General features: G+C 37.8%; 1 long non-coding RNA gene across 2 annotated transcripts; it reads left to right on the top strand.

The window, feature by feature from the left end:
- Positions 1-355: 355 nt before the first annotated feature.
- On the top strand, positions 356-22,037 carry LOC107197616 (uncharacterized). Of its 2 annotated transcripts, none has more exons than XR_007441552.1 (6): positions 356-725; positions 16,044-16,146; positions 17,752-17,883; positions 19,112-19,154; positions 19,544-19,720; positions 20,032-22,037. It is a non-coding gene; the product is annotated as an uncharacterized LOC107197616 (long non-coding RNA). The 2 variants fall into 2 exon arrangements; XR_007441553.1 differs by having other exon boundaries at positions 360-725; positions 19,579-19,720.
- The last annotated feature ends 662 nt before the right edge of the window (positions 22,038-22,699 follow it).

Raw genomic sequence — 22,699 nt, 5'->3', positions numbered from 1 at the left:
AGCATGGCACGAAGAGAAGCTCATTACCAAACAATGTGAATGTAATAGTGAAATATTCCTCAAAATACGGTATTTTTTGATGGAACTTAGTGTTCTCTTAGTATAACTCTGATAAAGGGTTCACTGGTGGCGGGATAGTGCACGGCTTCAACTTTAAAGAGATTTTTTAAAGAGCTTATTTTTTTCCCTGGGAAAGCTCTATTGTTTGCGCTGAGACAATGGGAGTTGGTGGGCGAGCGCGGCCGGTGAATGGGGGAGGCTGTGGGATGTGCTCGGGTCAGTGCGGAGGGTACCAGGCCCCAAAGCCCCCTTCTTTTCCCAACACAGAGGGTCCCAGGCCCCAAAGCCCTTTTTTTCCAGCGAGTCCACAATGACCCTTTGCGAATGGTCGGTGCTCCACAGGGTCACAGGGCACCGGTCCATTGTCCTACACTTCACAACAGATAAACATTTATTAATCAGGACTGACCGGAGGCCCATGTTTCACAGGGTTGGGAAAAAAAAAGCAAAAGCAGGAGGTGATAAAAAATAGGGGGAAGGAGGTAAAAGTGACCATTGCCTCCAGTTGCAACTTCCACTGTTAGATCAGTCAGGAGTACAAGCAGGAGAATCTGTTAGAAATGCTAAAATTATAATTAATAGGGTTTAGATATTAAAGCATCTGTCATTTCTGGAATCCTTGGTATCTTGGGGGGAATGAAAGGACTGCAGATATGCACTTTCAAGTAAGAGATATATTTTTTATGTGCCTTTCTATATGACTTGACCGTTTCTTATGTGGGCTATATGCATGGCATACATTCGTTTTAGATTTGTCAATGTCACATATATGCTATGACAACGTAGACACGACATAATCGACTATATATTTTTAAATTAGTTATAGTCTCATTATCACATACAAAAATACGCTATTAATGCATTTTATTCTGTTCATTGTCTACATAACTTACTAATTAAGGAAATTATAATCTCTTCTGTCAAAAGGATAGCACTACAAGAAGCGTTTACTGAAGTAAACAACCGAAACAAAATGCAATGTCCGAAGATCCGTTTTATCCTGGCAAGCTGCGGTGCATATTATTGTTTAAAGTGATATTATGACTACTTCTTAAATTATTGTCTGTGTTTCTGACGTGAAATATATATTTTTAAAATGTAATATAAAGATATCCTACATTTTGCTTGTCAGTAAAGGGCTGTTATCTCAGCAAAATGCTGCTAATACTAAACGAAATAACACTGACTAATATGTAATATAAATGAAGTTGAATAAACACTGCTTATATGCGTTTTAATTCATTCTACAGTTTCCTCTTCACGAACAACTATATGGCGTTATTTAAGATAACATAAACATAAAAATATGCATTTTAAACGAATTTAAATTCAAACTGGATTGAAGCGTGTCAGCAGCGTGTTCATAATTTTCTAGTGGCATTTCTAAAAATATTTAAATTAAATTCGTAAAAGCTGGTGATTTATTGTGGAATCCTTTAAGTAGGTCACACAGAAAAGCGTCAAGCATGCACTGGAGGCAACCGGAAAAAGGTACAGCTTCAGCTCGTTTAGCTCCCAAAAATACTAGATGTTTTCTGACCCACTTTATAATTTCTGCTGGTTTGCAAAGCCTCCTGGATCGAGCTGCGTGTCGACAGCAGTTGGAGCAAAACGAGAAATAGTCACGTTTGCAAAATGATTTGTGCATGGAGATAAAGACCCAGGCTTTAACTGTACCCAGCCTAACATCACTGCATGTCTGCAGAGAGCAAGAAGTGTAAACTGTTAGCAGCTAGCATAATATTTCAGAAATATTATATAAGGTCGTGTTTTTAATTTTATATATAAGCTGCTATTTTTAATGAGTGAGAATTGCTTTAAAAGTATTAACATTTTAACTCTGTGACATTGCTAGTTGTAAAAAAAATGTTCACATGGTGGAAAATGGTACATTAAGTGTATGTAGTTAATATAGCTAACTGACCTGAAGATTTATGGGGTCACAATGTCACAGATTCTAACCCTTGATTTTAAAGGAGGTCTTAAATGGATCTAGTATATTAAAGCAGCAGAACAGTTGAAATGTCTCTTGCCATTTAAATAGTTATTTAATATCATTGTTAAATATTTGTGTATTACTTTAAAACCTTCTATATATCACAATATCACTACTTAATAAGAACCCTTTCTGTACTGTTTAAGACACAGTTTCCCAAATATATCTTAGCATTAAGAACAGCTTAATATGGAGAGACAGAGTGCTGAGTGTGAAGCTCCCTCAACCCAGCTTAGGGTTAGACTCCAGTTCTACTCTAGTTCTACTATTCTTGGCAACCTCTTGTGCATTGCTACACACACACACACACACACACACACACACACACACACACACACACACACACACATACATATACATATATATATATATATATATATATATATATATATATATATATATATACTTTTAAATATATAAAAAACATATTCAATATGGTTCTACTTTTATGCAGGCTACATTCTAAGTTCATAAACCATAATTAAATCCTGAAAATATATAAAAGGTGTACTTATATGTTGCTTATATGTTTGAGCACCTGGTCACATTATAATTGGTAATTTCACCTGTTCTGCACACAATATAGGCCTGCACAAAAAATATCTCTGGAAGTTTTTTTTTCTATTTATAGTATATGTTTGAGTAAAATTAACATGAAAATTGAAATGGACATTTCACTCAAATTCCAAATAAAAATATTGTCATTTAGAGCATTTATGAGAAATGGCTGAAATAACAAAAAAAAAGATGCAGAGATTTCAGACCTCAAATAATGCAAAGAAAACAAGTTCATATTGATAAAGTTCATAAATCAATATTTGGTGGAATTACCCTGGTTTTTAATCACAGTTTTAATGCATCTTGGCATGTTCTCCTCCACCAGTCTTACACACTGCTTTTGTATAAAATGTTGCCACTCCTGGTGCACTGGTGAACAAATTCAAGCAGTTCAGCTTGGTTTGATGGCTTGGGATCAGCCATCTTCCTTTTGATTATATTCCAGAGGTTTTCAATCTGGTAAAACGTATAATTTTTAAGTGGTCTCTTATTATTTTTTTTTAGAGCTGTAGAGACACAATATATAACTGTACAAAATATATATACTCTTCAATATATGAAGCAAATGTAGTAAATGAAGATGAAGTGCTGCCATCTGCAATGCTACAAACTCTCTGCACCACTGGAGTGTCTATGATGTGCATTCGTTCCACCATATTGCTCTCGCTGTGTCATGACTTGTTTGAACTCTTGTGTCACATTGTGAGATAGTTAAGTCAGGGAGCTAGTGTGATATTTAGTTAAAATTATACAAATATAGACTGCTGAGCCTGTATCCTCTTCCTCCTCTCCATTTCGCTCTTCGTCGAGGTGTGCTTAGGCTTTTGCTTTGCTTGCCGCAGCTCTGTCTAATGGAGATTATCCACACCCATGTAAAAGAATGGCGCCAAGTCTTCCCCCTCCCACCCACTGTGACCTAATTTGGTTGGTAATGAGCGCAGGAGATGCAGCACCTCCTCATGGCTGGAGCTCATGAATAGGAGCAGGCCTGCTGGATGCTGGGGGCTCTCCCTGAGCGGAAACCTCCAGGAGAAGGTGGTCAGGTCATTTGAGGCTAGTGGCATTTTTTTGTTGTTGTTTGTGTTGAGGTATCTTGCAGAGTATTCTAAACCCATTCTCAATTAAAAGTGGTTATTTATAATTCACTAAAACAGTTACACTAATTAAGTAAAATTAGCCTACGCTCTTAAATGGGTCAAACTGTAGAAAAGACCTTTCTTTGTAGTATGTGCACATTGCGTATGTTTTTAATAATGCACTGTAATGAAATCAACAAACTTTAATGTCACAAAAACTCATGTACACAGGAAATTTGAACAGTGTTAAATCAACACTGTTAGTGTTAAATCAACACTAATAAGTGTTGATTTAACACTAATAAGTGTTGATTTAACACTAACAGTGTTGATTTAACACTGCCAAATTTCCTGTGTATTTATCATATACTCTACCTACAATGAATTAACTCCAAATTTTCACAGTGAATTTAGTAGGGTTTCAATCTAGACAGTTTTTGTACGCAGTACAATAAAGTCCACACAAACAAAACAACTCTAATTCAACCATAGTTTAAACCGAAGTTTCACTACAATTGAGCATCCCAAAATAGACCAGGAATATCTCAGTCATCAAGGCAGTATTTTAACCATTTGGTGTAAAAAAAAATAACATCGGTTTCCTATCACTGCTACTGTAAATCATTCTGAGTGAATCTTTTTCTACAAATAATTTCACAAAATTTAACTTAGTTTATAATCGAAAATAAAAACGTGGTTTAAGTCAGACAAATAGTCTACTAACCAATCAAAAGCAGAATTAAATGCAGCAACTATATATGTACCACTTCATGGTAAAGAATTCTGTACATTATACAGCACATATCAGTTGTACATGTATCAGTGAATCAAACAACTGTAGTTAGAAGTCAGACAAGCTACCATTGTTCTCCAACAAATTACACTACACTGCTGATTTCCATATTGGATGCTGCATTCTAAAGTGGCTTAATTCATCCTGGTTCCACACAATGTGTGCAGCATGTGCCATTCATATGCATAATGCATTGTTGTAGGGACAGCATGCGTGTGCGTAACCTTTTCCTATTGTTATCTTACTCTTCCTCAGGTAAAAAGGGCTTAGGCCTGCATTCAGGCCCTTTCCCTTCCTACACCTCCGGGGTCAAACATGCATGTCGAGGCACCTGGTCTAGCAACCTCGCTCACACTGTGCCAGTAAATGTCAGCAGAACACACAGAAAGAGAAGATCATTATGGCCTTTCTCGCTCCCCAGCTCCCCTGCCCTGCTCCGTCTTTTGTCTGATAATTAAAGACAGCAGAAAGAAAATGTAATTTATGAGGCTATTACCAGCACAGGCGCACACAGCAGTGACCGGCGATGACTGTATGAACACCCCCCGCCAATCTCCACTTTCACCTCTTTTCACAATTCCACACTTAACTGACTTAGCTAATTCACCTATTGTTTTTATTCACCAGTTTAAGGAGGTTTATGGGCTGCTTTTCCGGTCACAGATTAAGCCTTGTCCCTGCTCTGAAAGGGACTTTCAATGGAGGACACCCTGGCAGTGCAATTTAATCCAAGGCTAGGCTTAATCTGTAACCAGAAAGCCAACCTCTAAAGTTTTAACTTTTGGCTTGTTTTGTCTTCTGAGTGTGAGAAAAACTAGATTTAACACCTCTGCTTTAGCAATGCAGATAAAACCACACTCAACAAAGGTTCTGCATGCAAAATAATCAAGATTTATTAACAGTAGCAGAACCTTTTTGCCAATATATCAAACATTCTGTTTATAAGGCTACAACAAACCTTACACAGTAACTAACATGAAGCTACACAATGACATTCATATCATAAAAGCTTATTCCACCATTTGTGAAATTGGAATTGAGGATACAAAAGAAACAAGTGATGCTTGTTGAACCTCTGAAGTAAAAATATCTTGTCATCATTTATATAAGGTAACACTGTGCTGAAACATATTTCATAAGGTTGCATAAAGCTGCATAAGCCCTTCATGACAGTTAGCACAAACGTATATAACGTGATCAATATAAAGGCTCATTCTAGCTCATTCCCTTGCTGAGGTGACATCAACATTGTTTGAAGAAGGTAGCTCTTTTGCAAAGGGCAGCATTTTATAATTCTGTATGACAAGTACATAAGCTTTTCAAAATGACATAGACTAACATGAACATTAATAAAGGCTTAGTGTACTCCAACCAGCCTCAGTTTCACAAATTGTCTATTTCAATGTCATTTCAATTCAGCAAACAATATGATGTTTGTTGTAATAAAGCCTTTATTAATGTTTATAGAGGTTTCTGTTAGTCATCTAAAAAAGCTCATGTAGGTGTCATGTTAACTTCATGGCCTTCACCAAAATATAATAACCACAAATTAAATGACTGTGCTACACAGTAATTTATACCAGTTTTAGGTTTACATATAACTTGAACTATACAATAAAATAGTGACATTTCTTAGAATATGGTCAGAGAACTATGGAAAAAAATAAAAGACCACTTAAAAATGATGAGTTTTTTTTTTTTATTATTTTACCAAATTGAAAACCTATAGAATATAATCAAGAGGAAGATGGATGATCACAAGCCATCAAACCAAACTGAACTGATTGAATTGTTGCACCAGGAGTAAAGGCATAAAGATATCCAAAAGCAGTGTGTAAGACTGGTGGAGGAGAACATGCCAAGATGCATGAAAACTGTGATAATAAAGTTATTCCATCAAACATTGATTTCTGAACTTGTTTTCTTTGCATTATTTGAGATCTGAAAGCTCTTTGTTATTTCAGCCATTTCTCATTTTTTGCGAATAAATGATCTAAAGTGCAATGTTTTTGTTTCGAATTTGGGAGAAATGTTGACCGTAGTTCATAGAATAAAACAACAATATTCATTTTACTCAGACATATACCTATACATAGTAAAATCAGAGTATATATATGCTACTTATACATAAATCATTATTGGTCTTAGATAATCAGCTTCAGTTCACTTTATGGTATGTTTGATGTCAAAGATTTCTGTAGATTTGGATTATTATGTGTCACCCCCAGTTATTTGTATTTATTAACATTAAGATTAATATTATGAGTGTTTCACTCATTTACTTAGTTACTGTAGATTGATCTCCAGTCTAACTTTTGCTGTGTTTATGCTGTATATTTGTATTTGAGATAATTTTATGTACATTCTCAGGCCTTCCATTCTCCATCATCTTCTGTCTCATCTTGCCCTCAGTGCTGAACTACACAGCCTGCAAACATCCAGACTTTTATTACTTTTAGTCAGTAGTTACATTACATTACATTACATTTGGCAGACGCTTTTGTCCAAAGCGACTTACAATAGTTGGAACCCGATCAGGGCGAGCAGACAGCAGGAGCGTCTCTGCATGCTGCCCCGGGGTTGTAAACAAAGGTCAACAGCGCTCTTATTGTTTCTGCACCATGCTTTATTCCGGCATATCTCTGTGATGTCACCTGTGAAGTGACAGATAAAGTGGCGCACCAAATAACTGTTATTACACTGGCTGTCCATGTCTGCTCTGCAGAGCTCTGCTGCATGGCTTTCACGCTGCAATTCCTCCAATGGGCTTGTTCGCATGGCCTTACAAGAAACAATTTAATCACAAGAAAATATCACTTATCCCCCACAGCCTTCGAAACACCGCACAACCGGCTACCTCTGTAGCTCAGAAAATACTCGATTTGGCCATGCTGCTTTGGCAGCATCAGCAAACAGAGAGAGAGAGAGAGAGAGAGAGAGAGAGAGAGAGAAAGAGAAAGAGAGAGTGTGATTGTGAAGGAAGTGGGACATTTTTGGAGGTTGTGCATCCGCCTCCATCCACTTTGGCTCAGAGATTTAGCAGAGGATTTCAGAGGATCCTCCACGTTGGCGAATGTAAACAGCTATATTTGGGATTAATCTGTGGTTTTGAGGCCTGGTGTGTGCCTAAATGTAAAGAATTTGATATGAAGGCTATGCTAGTAGGATGGTTATTGTTTACTGCAGCTCCAAATCATTGCCAGTGAGTCAAAATGTTATGAAATCTGTGATATTTTCTTTAATCCTAAAAACTGTTGCGTGCCATCAATTTCTTGTGTTTCTATTTCTTATTCCCAGCAATTTATATAGAATATGCAAATATGCAACAATATATTAAAAACATTTTGTACTTTTACATGACATATATTGTCATATTTATGTTGAATTACAAAACAGTGGAGCATGACTATTCATTGTTTCTCTGGAGGAAGCTTAGTTACAACATTTTGGGTGCATTCCAGTTGATTCCATACTAATCACAAATACTTAGAACCACATAGCAATAGGCATAGCAATGCGTAATCACTTCCTGTTAGTACAAAACAGGTTAGTACATTAATAGTTTGTGTATTAATGTGCAAAAACCATCACAACTAAGATTAGTATATAGTGTATAACTTTGTAGTATTTTAACATACAACAAAGTCTTCTGGTAAATATTGGACAGAAATCTTCTTGCTGAATACAGTCAAAATTCACAGATAAATTCTAATGGAATTTCAGAAGATGGTAACTGCTAACACAAACAGCTATATTTCGAGGATTAATCTTTGGTTTTTAGTCCTAGTGTGTGAATTGAATGATGCTGGTAGGATGTTTATTGTTTACTTCAGCTCCAAATTAATGCCAGTGAGCCAAAAATATTTAGAAATCGGTGATATTTTTTTATCTTAAAAACAGTCGCATGCAAACAATTCCTTGGCTTATATATACAAAATATATTGCACTTTTACATGACATATATTGTCATGTTTATGTTGAATTACAAAACAGTGGAGTATGAACATTTAATTTTTTCTCTGGAGGAAACTTAATAACAACATTTTGGGTGCATTCCAGTTGATTGCTATTTACTAATATTTACAACCACTTAGTTTTTTATTGTAGTTACAATGAGCACTATTATCCCAGAATGTTATAGAAAACAAAAAAAGGAGAAGCTGATCACATTTGGAACAATATTAGAAAAAAATTGCGGATAACGATACAAGTGCACTTGCATCATCAAAATTCAGAGATAACATTGCTATTGTAATTTTAGAAGATGCTAACGGCTAACACAAACAGCTATATTTTTGGGATTAATCCTTGTCTTTTAGGCCTTGTGCATACCTTAATGTAAAGAATTTGAAATAAATGATGCTGGTAGGATGTTTATTGTTTACTGCACCTCCAAATGAATGCCAGTGAGCCAAAATGTTAAGAAATCTGATTTTTTTATCCTAAGAAAAAACAGTTGCACGCAATCCATCAAAGCTATAGTACATTCACATCAGTATGCCACTAATGTCATTTATCACAAAACAAAACCAATGCCCATAAACGTTAAACCATCTTAATACTATTTATACCCCCACAACAGTCCTCAGGAGGATGTGTTTAACTCTTTCAGTCACCGTTGCAGCAGAGCAGGAGCTATGGTTTTGGCCGTATATGATGATATTAATGCGGCGAGTAATGGATGAGCATATGCTCTGCACTGATTACTATCCCGGTGACTTGCTGTCCTACTTGTCTGCCATTGCCCGACTATTGGAATGAGAATATGTGCCTTGAGTTAATGCTGATTGCAGCAGCTTCCAACACGTGAATCTCCATGGCAACAATAATGGTCGCTTAGCAACCGTGTTCTTTTAGGGACACTGGAAGTGCCCAAAGGCTTTTTACTAAAAATATATAAGAGTATAATGCTCCATTAATACTTCAGCTTGGCCCTCACACTATACTTATACTGCATACCAGCCCAAAACACTGAGCAAACCAGCTGAAATGTAGAAATGAACTGAATTAAGATATATGAGAGTGTGTGTGAGCAGCTTCATTCCAAATTATATTATAGTATAATATATTTAAATTGTATTAAAACACTTATATACACATCCTATATAAAAATGTTTATTTTGTATAATAATTTAAATTAGCCATCTTTAAGATTTTTTCTTTTTTAAAATACAGTAGTATTGGTGAGTAGGGAGGGATAAAATATTCTAATTAATGTATTAAAGTATCAATATGCTTCTGCAACCACCCCTACAAAGCCAACTATGTTAATTCTAAAAACAGAGTGGTGTTTTCTACCCACAACAGCTGGTTGCTGGTTATCTGAGCAACAGCGGTGCTGCTAATGGTGCTGATACAAGAGCTACTATGAACATGGAGATATCAGAGGAGCAGATAGGTCTGCTCATTCATGCACCATTAAAACAAACAAACACTGAATTAGAACCAAAGAAGAAAGCTGCCAATATAAAATAGAGCGTCACTAAAATCATCAGATTAATCCACTCTAAAAGGAGACCGCACCACAATGCACAATTTAAAAGTACTTTATCATATGGTTGGGGGCAATTACACATTCTCACCAGAGAGGTCGCTAAATTCCCAAAACATAAAAACTGTCACTTTAAGAGAATGATAAATTATTATAGCACAGCACTGGATTTATTTACCAAATACATTGTACATTACATATATTGTTATAGGTATGATTACAGGCATAGGTACATTAGTGCATAAACCTTTTTTCATAAACATTAACATGTTTATAGTGCATAAACATTTTTCAGAATGAATACAGTGAAACATGAAGGTCTCTTATTGTTTCTCTGAAGGACGCTTAAATACAGCACTGTGTTAAAATAATGTTGGAAGAGGAGAAGGTAAAAAAAAGGTTATAACAATAAATTTTATTTTATTTACAGTCATTTTGTAGCTTGCCTATTGGTCCAATTCTAACGAAATTTGAACACAATGTAAAAACAAAAGCCCTAGACAAATAAGCCAGTACAAAGCACATAGATGTAAGCATTTTGTAAGTATTGGAGGAGAAAACACTATTTAATTCAATTTAATTGAATTCTACATAAACAGAAACCATAGTCCTATTTCTAAACAATTCAACAGAGATACTGTATCAGTATTAACAGAGATCAGACAATATCTGCAAATATATAATTAAATGTAAAATTCACCTCAAATAGCAGAATTAACATATGGAACACCACTTCTACGTATGGTTAAAATAACTCTTTTCATTTTAGGCCACATTCAGAGCCCTAGCGCCTGGTGTAACTGAACTGAAGTAGCCAAGTGTCGGCCATCTTGCTGCACACACTCTCACGCTCACACATACACACACACATACACACACAACATACACACTTGCATAGCTCTCGCAGGCTCTCGCTCAGACCCAGGTGGCGTGTGCACACACTGTGGAACAAAGCATTCCATCAGCACCAGTGACATCACTGCAGTCAGCTCAGCTGGTTCTGCCTGCATTCTATAAATAGTGAGCAAAGGAAGGGGGAGTGGGTGGGTGGGTGCGAGCGGCCCCACTAATGCAGAGAAACTTTAACTCTCCTGACCCCATGCCTTGAAAGATATTGGCTTTTTGTCAAGGTAAACACGGCCTACTGCGTGTGGGCAATTCTGACGTGCAATGATTTCTCCCCGCGTGTGCCGTTCTGCTTGTTGCTGTGCTGCACTGTCTTTATTTATTTGATTTGCGTTTACTCAATAACTGTTTTATTCAGTCTGTAAATATTGAACACAAGCTGTGAAATATTTTAATCCGTTTTACCAAATTGTTCAACAGATGTTGGCCTGTTTTTTTTGTTTTTTTTTTACTTCGTGTTTATGATCGTTTTAAGATTGTGTTTTTTCAGTAAAGCCTGTTGTTCTACATATTGTTCTACTTGTCTGGTTAATTGGTTCATAAAATTAGTTGACAATCTTTTGAAGATAAATTTATACACTGACGTGCAAAAGTCTTGGGACATGGGACAAGAATCAAACAAATCATGTCCCATGACTTTTGCCATGTCCCATGGAAGTTAAAGAACATTGTCTTGACCTGTGGTGTATGCATGTGGGGCCTCCTGCATTGAATGCAAATATGACAGTTCTTGCCAGATACTAACAGTCACAATCATTATCTCCCACTCTGCAGTCCACTATGGGTGGTAATGCCTTCTGTTATGTATTTCTGGTACACATGTGGATTGAGGAATGTTAATTACCTCAACTCTAATAATTCACATGGTCTTGCTATTACCATGCTGGCTAGTGTCCAATCTCACTCACAAGATAACACCTTACAACCCAAGCCATCCCGTCCCCAAGCCATCCCCTGAGTTAACACCTCATTATCAATTTACACTCATCATTAAAGAGGTCTTTTTCAAGACAATCAAGACAATAATTGCTCTCAGAAGGACGTGATATTTATTGAGCTCCACATACAGAAGAAATGTGTAATGCATGCATAACATGCCAGATGTCTCAACATTTAGTTGTAGAGGTTCCTAATGGTGCTCTTCAAAAATCCATCTCATGAAGCTTAAATATTCTCATACAGTTTTTGTAGTTTGCGCAGATTTTGCAGTAGGAGTGCAGTGTTGATAGCAATAGCCCAATAGCATTCCACATATTTTCATTCACAGATAAGTCTGAGAATGTAGCTGTGCAATGGTATAGCATCTGTTTCTTTGAGGCAAGCTCTTGAGATGGTAGCAGTATGTGGACGAGCATTGTTGTTGCAAGCTAAATAATCGATTTCAGTTGAAAATTAAACCAGTTTTGGTTAAAGTGTATTGTTTCGTGAGTGTTTTTTAATTGAATTTCATTAAGTTCATAATAGAGCTTTATAGAACTGAGTTTTTAGGGTGTAACTGCTCATTTTATTCTTCAAAAACTATAACTAAATCACTGTAATGCACAGCCTCTTTTAGCTTTATAGCTTTCACAAATACTAGCAAACAAATCTGATCAAATTAGGCCTAAGCCGTGATTTAACGCAGGAGACCTGCAGGTCAGTGGTATTTGTAGATGTCGGCCGTTTTACCCATCATGCCATGCTGGGACTTGTTAAGAGAGCGCACCTGCTTGCAGGCTGATAACACATACAGCAGCCGTACAGTGGACGAGCCTAATTCCCCCCTCCCCCCACCCCTCTTCTCTATTGATCTCCTCTCTGTGGATAATGGCCACCGGCCCAGAGCGACTAGCTTATTATAGTCCTGCACATTCTCCCCCTCTTTTTTTCTTAAACTGTTCGGAGCATGTAAGAAGGACAATAGTGAGTCCCCCCCCCCCCCCCCCCCCTCCAGTTCTCTGGCAGTGAGGAAGGACGCGTGCATGCCTGGCTGAAGCCCTGGGCTGACTGGCACTGTGCCATCTCCGCCGTGTGCCCCCCTATGCGTCCGCGCAACCCTGGCGGGGGCTCTCTCATGCAGAAGAGGGGTCGGGGTGGTGCTGGCCAGCTGCCAGGACTTGTGCATGAGCGTGAGTGTGTGTGTGTGCGAGGGATGGCATGGCCGCAGCTCCACAGGCTGGCAGCATTGAGGAGCATGAAGGCATTCAGCAGCGGCGGGCTTGAATATGCTTTTGTTTCCGCGCGTGGTGCCAGGCAGCCTCTAATGAGACGAGGCTTTGTGGCAGGCCTCTCGACATCAAGTGGGCTGGTAGGCTCATTAACCTGACGACGGCAAATAAAAGAGCCCCACACAAGAGACACCATGATAGCATACTTAAGACTGTTGAAACCCTTCTCGCAGGCTTTCACCGCTGCAGAAACTAGGGAGGGGGGCTTCGCATGTATACAACGATTCTTATTGGTGACTTCTGTTTAATCTTGATCCCTATTCCTTTGTGCAGCCAACTACAAATCTTGAACTTTATATCTTACCAATAAATGCATTTTTTTTTTGTAGAATAATAACACTAGCCTGCTTTATTTTTTCACTGCATTTCTGCATTTTAGAATTTTCTAAATTTTCCAAAATTCGATATCCAATATAAGACAAAAATTCATGGAATATCAGAGAATAAATTCAGTATGAAGTATTACCTCAAGAAAGGGCTTAGGAATATACACACCTGTATAAGTTGTGAGGTTTTATCTTGTGAATGAGGTTAAAAAAACACTAGCCAGATTGCTCATAGCAAGACAATGTGTATTATCACAAATAATCATCAAGTTCGATTGAGGCCTGACAGTTGCATTTGCATTTCTGAACATCATAGATGGCCATTATCTCCCTCTGTGGACAGCACAGTGGGTGGTAGTAGTCAAGACTGGTGACTAAGGGTGTGCCATATCATATCATGCACGATAATATCGTCAGAATTTTTAAATATCGTGAACGATATTAAACCCTAAAATATCGTGCCATATCACTCCTCCCATTTCCCATTATATATCTGCTAGAGACAGATTATATCTTTCCAGTGTCATTTATTTTACTTTAATTCTGGATAAATTGAGATATTTGGAGTGCATTATTAGTATTATAAGGATCATTCTGGATCATTTACTTCTGTTACAAATCTGATAAAATTCTTGTATTTTTTAATATCTCACTTAGGGGTGTGCAGTATTATATTGTATGTAATAATAATTTTTTTTTTCTTGCAATGTATAGTGTATTTTAAAAATATTTTTGTGTGATATCGTCAAGAGTATCGTTATTGTGGAAATACCATGAAATATCGTGATATTATTTTAGAATGTCACAATATTAACATAAATACACACAGTAAGGACTGCATTAGGTGCACATAAAAGTACATATTTTTCAAAATATGATACATTATATAAAGGGTAGCATTGCTTTGGTATACTATTCTATGGCATTCAGTGGCATTAATGGTCCTAAAATGATAATAATACTATTATTGAAATAATTTCTGGGATGATATATCGACCACAAAAAAATCTTATGGCGACAGGTCTAGTCATGTCCCATCATGTCTATGTTTCTGCCTGAGCCTCATATATAAGGGTACTCTTTATGAGGTAGTGTCACCCCACCCAGGGCTAGCATGCTCACACAAGTGTTTCCATATCTCTTTGAGAATGGACATGTAAAAAAAGACAGAGGGAATTGAACCTCCCTCCATAGGCTGAGTATATTCTTGTAGAACAGAGCACTTCACATAAGTGAGCAGGTGTTGCAGCAGTAAAATCTACAGTGTGTAGGTTATTTGTTCACTCAAATATAACAGGATGCTTACATTTACAAAAGTACAGCGTGGTTACAGTTTATTGCGCTGTGTCTTTTACTAAGTGTGTGTAGACTGTGTATTCAGACATGGCTCTGCTCTTTAATGTAATAGATTCTTTGTCTCTTCATGAAGCACGGCTTACATTTGGCACATAGTATGCCCACGCTTCTACTTTTAGAGCAAAGCACGGTGCTTAAGTCTGCCAACAAACACTTCTGGCATGATCAAATTTGTATTTTTGGAGAGGAACTGGCTTAAGCAATTAATGGCCTCACACTTCTCTTGTGACAGAAGTTGTCAAACTGTAGCTTGTTTATTAGCGCTGAAGGAAAGTCTGTTGCTCTGGCTGTGCAGAACAACGCGTCTCTTTGTATTATGCTCTCCCGTAGACTAAGCATTATTACGGTTTTAATCAAGGTGATACTAAACTAGTGTGCAGCAGCGCATGCTGGTGTGTGGTTTAAACGTCGTGTGTTTGATTGATGGCGTTCATAATTGCTGAAGCGTTTGATCAGGTGGCTGGTATGCAGATTGCATTAATTAAATATTCACCATTTGCCATTGTTCCCGTTTCCTCTCACTGTTTTTTTTAGGGCCTATAATTTGATTTGGACTATAAATTGCATTAGGGTGCTTTTTACCATAACGGAAAAAAACACGCTATTGTATGTTTCAGGCTTCGTAGCAGTGCTTGCATTAGCGAACTTGAGGAACGTGCCATCGTTCTTCCTGTGTCCGTGGGGGGAAGGGAAAAAAACGAGGGAAAGGATAGAATATTCATATGAACATCAAAAGAGGTGAGCACATGTGACATTGACAAATTGCGGATGAGGCTCCATTAATTAAGCGGGTTCACTAATGTGAGCTTAAATGGAATTTACTGTTGCATTATTGATTCGTGGCGGCGAGAATTATCTTGCGAGATGCACATGGAAGTTATGGCGGCGCTGGGGCTACCCCCATGCAGGATTTGTCAGTGCCAGTGTTTCTGTGTGTGTGTGTGCATGAGTGTGAGCGCGAGTGTGTACGTCTGACATGATCTGGGCCTGAGGACGAGGCCGTCCCCGTTTATCTTGCGAGGAAACGGCGGATTGGCAGAGCGCGAGGGGTGTGGGGTGAGAGGGGGGCTGCCTTTGTTTGCATTTAAACTGCAGATAACAAGAAGGCCTCGGCTACGCGTGCGAGCGGGTGAGAGATCACCGGCTGCTCGTGCTGCCGAGCTGAGCAGTGAATTACGAAGGTGGGCCGTCCGCACACATGGCTGACTGTGTGGCACACAGTTTGTTTTTCATCTCCCTCTAATTTCTCCTTCCATTTTTTCCCTCTGTTACAGGGAAAATGCTGACAGAAGAAATCAGCTCTTCCTCCCTGCATGTGTTCACTCTGCCTGCAAACGACGTGTCCTGTAATGTATTACGGAGCCACTTATCACTTGAGTACGTAGCTAGAGATGCAGTGTACTCAGGGTCGTAAGCTAGTTATTCTAAACATCACTGTGTGAAAAAAACCTAAAGCCTCTTTTTTGTTCATTTTAGTTTGTTTTTTGGGTTTGAAATGCTAGATTAGGCCTAACTAGCTTCCTAATGCTAGCACCAACTGACTGCTAAGCTAGCCAGATTTAGATAGCTCATGCTAACAGAGGTGTCAAGAAGAAATGTTGGTTATCTATACTTTACTGGAGTAATTCTTTTTAGACAGCTTTTAACTTTTACTCCTTACATTTTCACACAGTTATCTGTACTTTTTACTCCTAAATATTTCCTCATTACTCCTGCTTTCATTCCGGCCTTTCATCATTAAAAAAAAAAAGAAATTCAGATAAATCTCTTTAATCAGAATAGAGTGAATTTGGCCTAAGCTTTTGTCCTTAATGGCATTTTCCCCTTTACATTACTTTTAATTTTACACTTTACGTAGTTTTGAAATCAGGACTTTTACACTTTTACTTGAATATAAAGCTTGAGGCTATACTTCATACTGAGTTGTACTTCTGCCGTACTAATGCATGTGAATACTATTCACAAATGTGCATGCTAATCCAGTCTAGTCAGTTAGATTGCAGTTGATAAATTGTTTTTTTTAAGCTTTTTGACAAATGATCAGCTAAACTAACATCAGTCTTTTCTTTCTGATTCTATTGTACTTTTTATATGTAGAAAGAGAACAAATGCTATGACTATTAGGGCTCATTTATTTAAGGCTTTTCTGTACCAAACCTTGATAGATCACCTTTTCTAGCTTCAAATTCCTCTCTAATATTGATATTAATATAGCCCAAAATCTGAGCCATTTGACTGGTTTTATCTGACAGTGCTGATTTAAAGTCAAAATCAAAGTTTAATTGTCATAAACTGTACATAGTCATACATGGTACAACTAACAATAAAATTATAGCCTGATTATATGAAAAATAAGACAGAAAATAGAGTATATAAAATACAAATTTAAAGCAAGTATGTGAAAAAAATAAAGGATAGGCACAATAACTAAACATATTTTTAGAAATATGTACAATGAATTTATAGTCAAGAATTTACATGATATAGAAAAAATAACTGTGACTGTGTTGTGGCAAAAGTTTAAACTTTTTCTACTTCAAACAGACCTTTTTTGCTAATACACTTTAATGCTCAGTTGACTTATATCAAATCATTTTCATTTTGTTTGATATTTCACAGTATTTAGATTTTTTTGCATTGTTTTGTGATGCACTCCAACAGTATATTTTTGTCATGTTTTATCTAGCACAGCTTCACACCATTCATACTTCCTTTACCTCCATATTGTACTGGACTTTAGATCCTCGAGCATTGGTGTCTTCAGCGATGCTACCTCCTTTCACACCACCAATATCAGCCCAGGCTGTATTTTTGTATGAATTGTGACACATGCTAACCTAATCAGTCCATAAATACACTCAGACACTGATATGCAGTGCTTGTGTGCGCAGTGTACGTTGATATCTTCATTGTATTTATGCAGAGTATTCAAATTCATACAGGTCTTCACATTCTTCACATTCTCTTTGCATTGTTCCCAAGGGCAAGATGGTGGAGAAGAGCCTGTCCTCATGTCCCAGCAGTCCACGGGCTGAAGAGCAGAGCTGCTGCAGGAGTAAATGCATTGCTATTTATCAAAACAGCAGCATTCGATGAATTGCTTTTTATTGACAGGTACACAGAATGCACCACGGGCTATGGGTTAGGCTCAATAAAAGTGACTGATGACCCCTCAGAGACACTAGTTCTTTCTAATTTCCTGTAATAGACCTTCACCGTGCTTCAGATTCAACCAAAGTTTTTAAGAAGGACTTTTAGAAGTCCACTAGGTGCAGCCACTCTGTGTTATCGAGTCCAGTGTCCAGATTTGGAATGATTCAGAGTCTGAAGGTTGCCCGCTTTAGCGTAGAGACCACAATCTGACAAAGACAAGACATAAATCAACCTGACATCACAACCTGCTACCAATAAGACTCCATTCAGAAAAGCCCTTTATCTCTGGGAATGTATGTTTGGCTGATTTTTCCTGTGCATATGTAGTTCATAGGGGTGGCTTTTGGGGTCTGGAAAGACAAAAAAATACCAAAAACGTTTAACCTCTTAAACAACAAGGTGGCAAGGTCCCATATTTCAATTTCTCACTCTTAATTACCACAGAAAACACTGTTATAACATCTTATTAACAATTTACAAGCTTGTTTATACAGAAAAACACACTATATAATAAAATAAAAAAAGATTACAAGGAAATAACAGAGATTATTCACATATATTTCTGCATAGTTATATTTTTAGGAAATAAACATATATATTCAGAGACTTTTGACACTAAATACTCTGTTTTAAGAAAAATAATAGAGGCATTAATAATAGTGGTGACAGGAACCTGACATCTGAAAAGTTTAACACATGTAAAAGTTCCTAAAAGTTAAATGTTTAGGAATATGCTCACTGATGCCTGACTCGTTTATTTCTGATTTCTAGTTTGTGATACATGAGATCAATTTGGCTTAAAACAGATTTTTCTTAAATATATTTATGGTAGCTGGATGCATATCATTGTTGTTTAATGAAAAACAAGTATCTCCATTTTTGCCAGTTTTAAGTTTTCTACATAATTTGAACACAAAGATGGTCTCTAACATTGTGTCAAAATCTCTTGATGAATGGACCAATGAAAGTTCTCAAAAAGGAAATAAACTGAATTAAACTGTTTTTACATTGACTTCCATTGAAAGTAAAGAAGGTTTTATCGCCCTCCAGTAAAGAATTCTGTTTTAGAGAAACATGTTTTTTATTGAAGAGCAACGATATTAAGAGTTATAAAGAAAATCAGTGTTTTACAACTAATGGTATTTTACATTACAATCATTTTGGATTCATTTGTTTTGCAAACCTCCAGACCCCTGATTTTTGTCTCCAGAACTACAGTGAAATCTAAAATGGTACGTTTCTATTTCTACACTATAAGCTATTTCAGGTCAAATTACTACTGAATTAATTTGCTTGCATCTGAAAATTTAATTATGAAGTAGTGTTAAACAAATTACCTATTAACTGTTGGTAAACTGTATCTGGCAACTTTTCCTTACATTGTGTGAAAAAATAGATGAGTGTACAATGGAAATGCTCCAAAATGACATTAAAATTAAATTGTTACACAATGGAAAAAAAAGGAACATGTTAATCAGATATATGATCCCAAATTCCCACATGATTAAAATATGTTTATTCCTGTAGAAATGTTGTATTCATCTGAATCAAGAAGATTAATTACCCATGTTTTCAGTGTGTATATATGTTTTCAGCAGTAAATGATCAGTATTCATTGCAGGAGGCTAAAAATACGAGGCCATCTCTCTTGGTTAGGGTTAGAGTGGTGGGATATTAATGCTGCGGAGGCGCGGCGGGGCCTGCCGGACCCCAGAGCCCAACACCAAACTGTTTTTCTTATGCGGCCCCAGAGTGCAGTGACAGCAGACCCCTGGGGGCCACTCTGCCATCTGTACAGGTACACACTCCTCCACTCCTTGTCTTTATAGCTCTCCTGCTTCTCTCTTTCCTTCTTCCTGTCTTTTTCTCTTATTTCTGTTCTCTGTTTTTCTTTCACAATCTCCCTTTTTTCTGTTTTTTCTATTTTTGTCTTTCCCTACCTATTTTAGTCTGTCTGCATTTCTGTTTTTATTCTTTTCTTCTCTCTCGTCTCTTATCTCTGGTCTTTAGCATTTGTATGTTCTTTCTCTCTTTCTCTTTTTTACCTCACACTCTATTTCTCTGCACTTTGCCTCATCCCTCTCTCTCTCTCTCTTTCCCTCTCTGCAGTGGTGCGGATCTGCACTGGCTAACTTCCGCTGCACTTCACACTTGTTGAGCGCTCCCTCTCCATCTGTCCATCACCGCACCCTCCCGCCCGACTGCCCCTGGCCTTGGCATGTGTGCCATGTGTCTGCTGCCAAGGGAAAGAGGGAGAAAGAGGAGAAAAAAGAGCGAGAGAGCGAGAGAGAGACAGGGGAAGAGAGCAGAGGGAAAAAAACAGTAGGCAGACAGTGGATGACATTGTGCGCCAACAGGCAGAGGTCACACTCGCTGGGCAGGAAACCAAGCAATATTATCGACTGGACTTTCTGCAGGCCGCTGTCGCTGCCGCTGGGCCGAAACACAAACCTGCAAAAAAAAATCCCTCCCTGCACGAGCAAAGCGTTCAGTTGACGCAATAATATTGTATTGCAGCTTCTGCCTGTGCAGAAGCCTGTGCACTGCATTGATTTCTGTTGGGTGTACAGTGAGAATTTGTAGCTTGCAGTAATGAGAATGTGACGCTTTGCAAGTGCAAGGGCTGTAAGTGCGTGTGCTGAAATTAAACTCACTAAAACATGCCCCTGTCCACTGATTGTTCTAATAGTTTATTGTAATTTTTTTTTTCATTTGCCTTAATACCGTTGCAGTGCACATGTTACTATACTACAATGAATACAACAAACACAAGCAGTTTACAGCAAAGAGTACAGTACCAGGACTGATTTTTACAGTTATGTAAGTGTACTATGATAATGTGTGTCTCTGTGTGTGTAAGTGTGTGTGTGTGTTGAGATCAAATGCACAACAGTTCATTTCTGTGTGAGCAAATCATTGATTTGACGACACAATGATATTGTACCGCAGGTTCTCTCTACTCATGCACAGCGTTGATTTTTGTCCTCTGTGCCTCATGCATTAGCAGGTTACATGTGGTGGAATGAAAGTGAGAAAATATGTGTCAATGTATGAATTAACTGCTTAATTGCTTAAATTCATTTTCTGTTGCATTACAGTACAGTACAGCATTACAATAATTAGTAGTTACATTGCACAGCATTCTTTATTCACTACAGTTTACAGTTGCACAGTACAGTGTACTATGAGTGTGTGTGTGTGTGTGTGTGTGTGTGTATGTATGTTGAGATCAATTGTACAACAGTCCATCTCAGTGTGAGCAAAGCATTGATTTTGATGCAGTGATATTTTACAGTATGTTCTCTGTGCTCATGCACAGTGCTGATTTCCATTCTCTTCGCCTTATTTTTTTTGTGATCAAGAATTTTTATTTTTTCATATAATATTTAAACAACAACAAGGGGAGGGGGAGCAGCAGACAGGCATAAAGAGTGGATGCGAAAGAGAAAATTCTCTTCGCCTTATCCAGTAATAGCAAGTTATGGGAATGACCGTGAGAAAAGATCTGTACATGCATGAGAAAGGATGATGAGTTGTGATTAAACAAGTATTTTATTGCAATCTTTCTGTCTATTGTATTACGACACTGTTGCATTGCACAGCATTGACCTCTATTCTTCATCTATTAAAACATGAGTGGCTTACAGTAATGAGTACAGTAACGGGACAGATTTTTTACACGCTTATGCAAGTGTATTATGAGCGTGTGTGTGGTGAGATCAGTTGTACAACAGTCCATCTCTGTGTCTTTTTTTTGAGCAGTGCTGATTTCTGTTCTTTATGTCTTATGAATTTAGCAGATAACTGGAAGGTCAGTTAATGAGACTGATCTTTACAACAGTGTATGTGTGTAGTGAGTACTATGAATGTGTGTATGTGTATGCTGAGGTCAAATGTACAACAATGCATCCCTGTGTGAGCAAGGCATTGATTTTAATGCAATGATGGTATTGTTCTGCAGGATCTCTCTGCTCTGCTCTCTGTGTCTTATGCATTAGCATATTAGCAGGTTACGGAAGTGACAGTAAGACTGATTTTTACAAAATGTACACATTTACTGAGCATGTGTGAAAAAATCCCATCTGATGCCATTAAATATTGTATTGCTCCTCGTCTCTTTTTGCACACACCATTGATTTCTGTTCTCTATGAACGGTTAGCATTAGCTGCTAACAGCTAACAGAGAATGAGACCGTAATTTTTTCGTAATACCGGCCCGCAGTGCGTGAGTGCGCATGTGTGTTGAATTCAAACCTGCGAAAGCCCATCACTGCACAGCTAAACCGTCGATTTGATGGTAAAATGCTGTATTATAGGCTTGTTTCACGTCACGCACAGAATTTATTTCAATTCTTCATACTACGTTAGCATTAGGAGCTTATAGAAATGAGAACTGGACAGATCTTTATGATCATGCAAGTGCACAGCGAGTGTGTATATGTGCGGATAAATGTGTGTATGAGTGTGTGTGCATGCAGCACTGCAGGAGGTGGGGGAGCCTGGAGTGGGGCATGTGAAGGGAGCCTTGCGCTGTGTGTCTGTGTGTGTGTGTGTGTGCGTGTGTGTGTGTGTGAACTCACTAACCCATCGTGGGATGACCTAGATAACTGAAGCCGAAACACGCTGCTCCCCCACACGATATTCCTGGCTAATTTATGCTCCTCCTTTGCAGCAGTGCGATCATAGGAGAATCATATGTGTTACATTAATGCATGATTTTTTTGTCTTTTATTGCGCTTGTATTTGCACAAATTTGCCAATTTCCTAACATTAATTT

This window comes from Astyanax mexicanus, chromosome 1 (assembly GCF_023375975.1).
Source record: "Astyanax mexicanus isolate ESR-SI-001 chromosome 1, AstMex3_surface, whole genome shotgun sequence".
NCBI lineage: Eukaryota > Metazoa > Chordata > Actinopteri > Characiformes > Acestrorhamphidae > Astyanax > Astyanax mexicanus.
The sequence above is the reverse complement of the archived record's forward strand: the minus strand, read 5'-3'. Positions and strand labels throughout refer to the sequence as shown.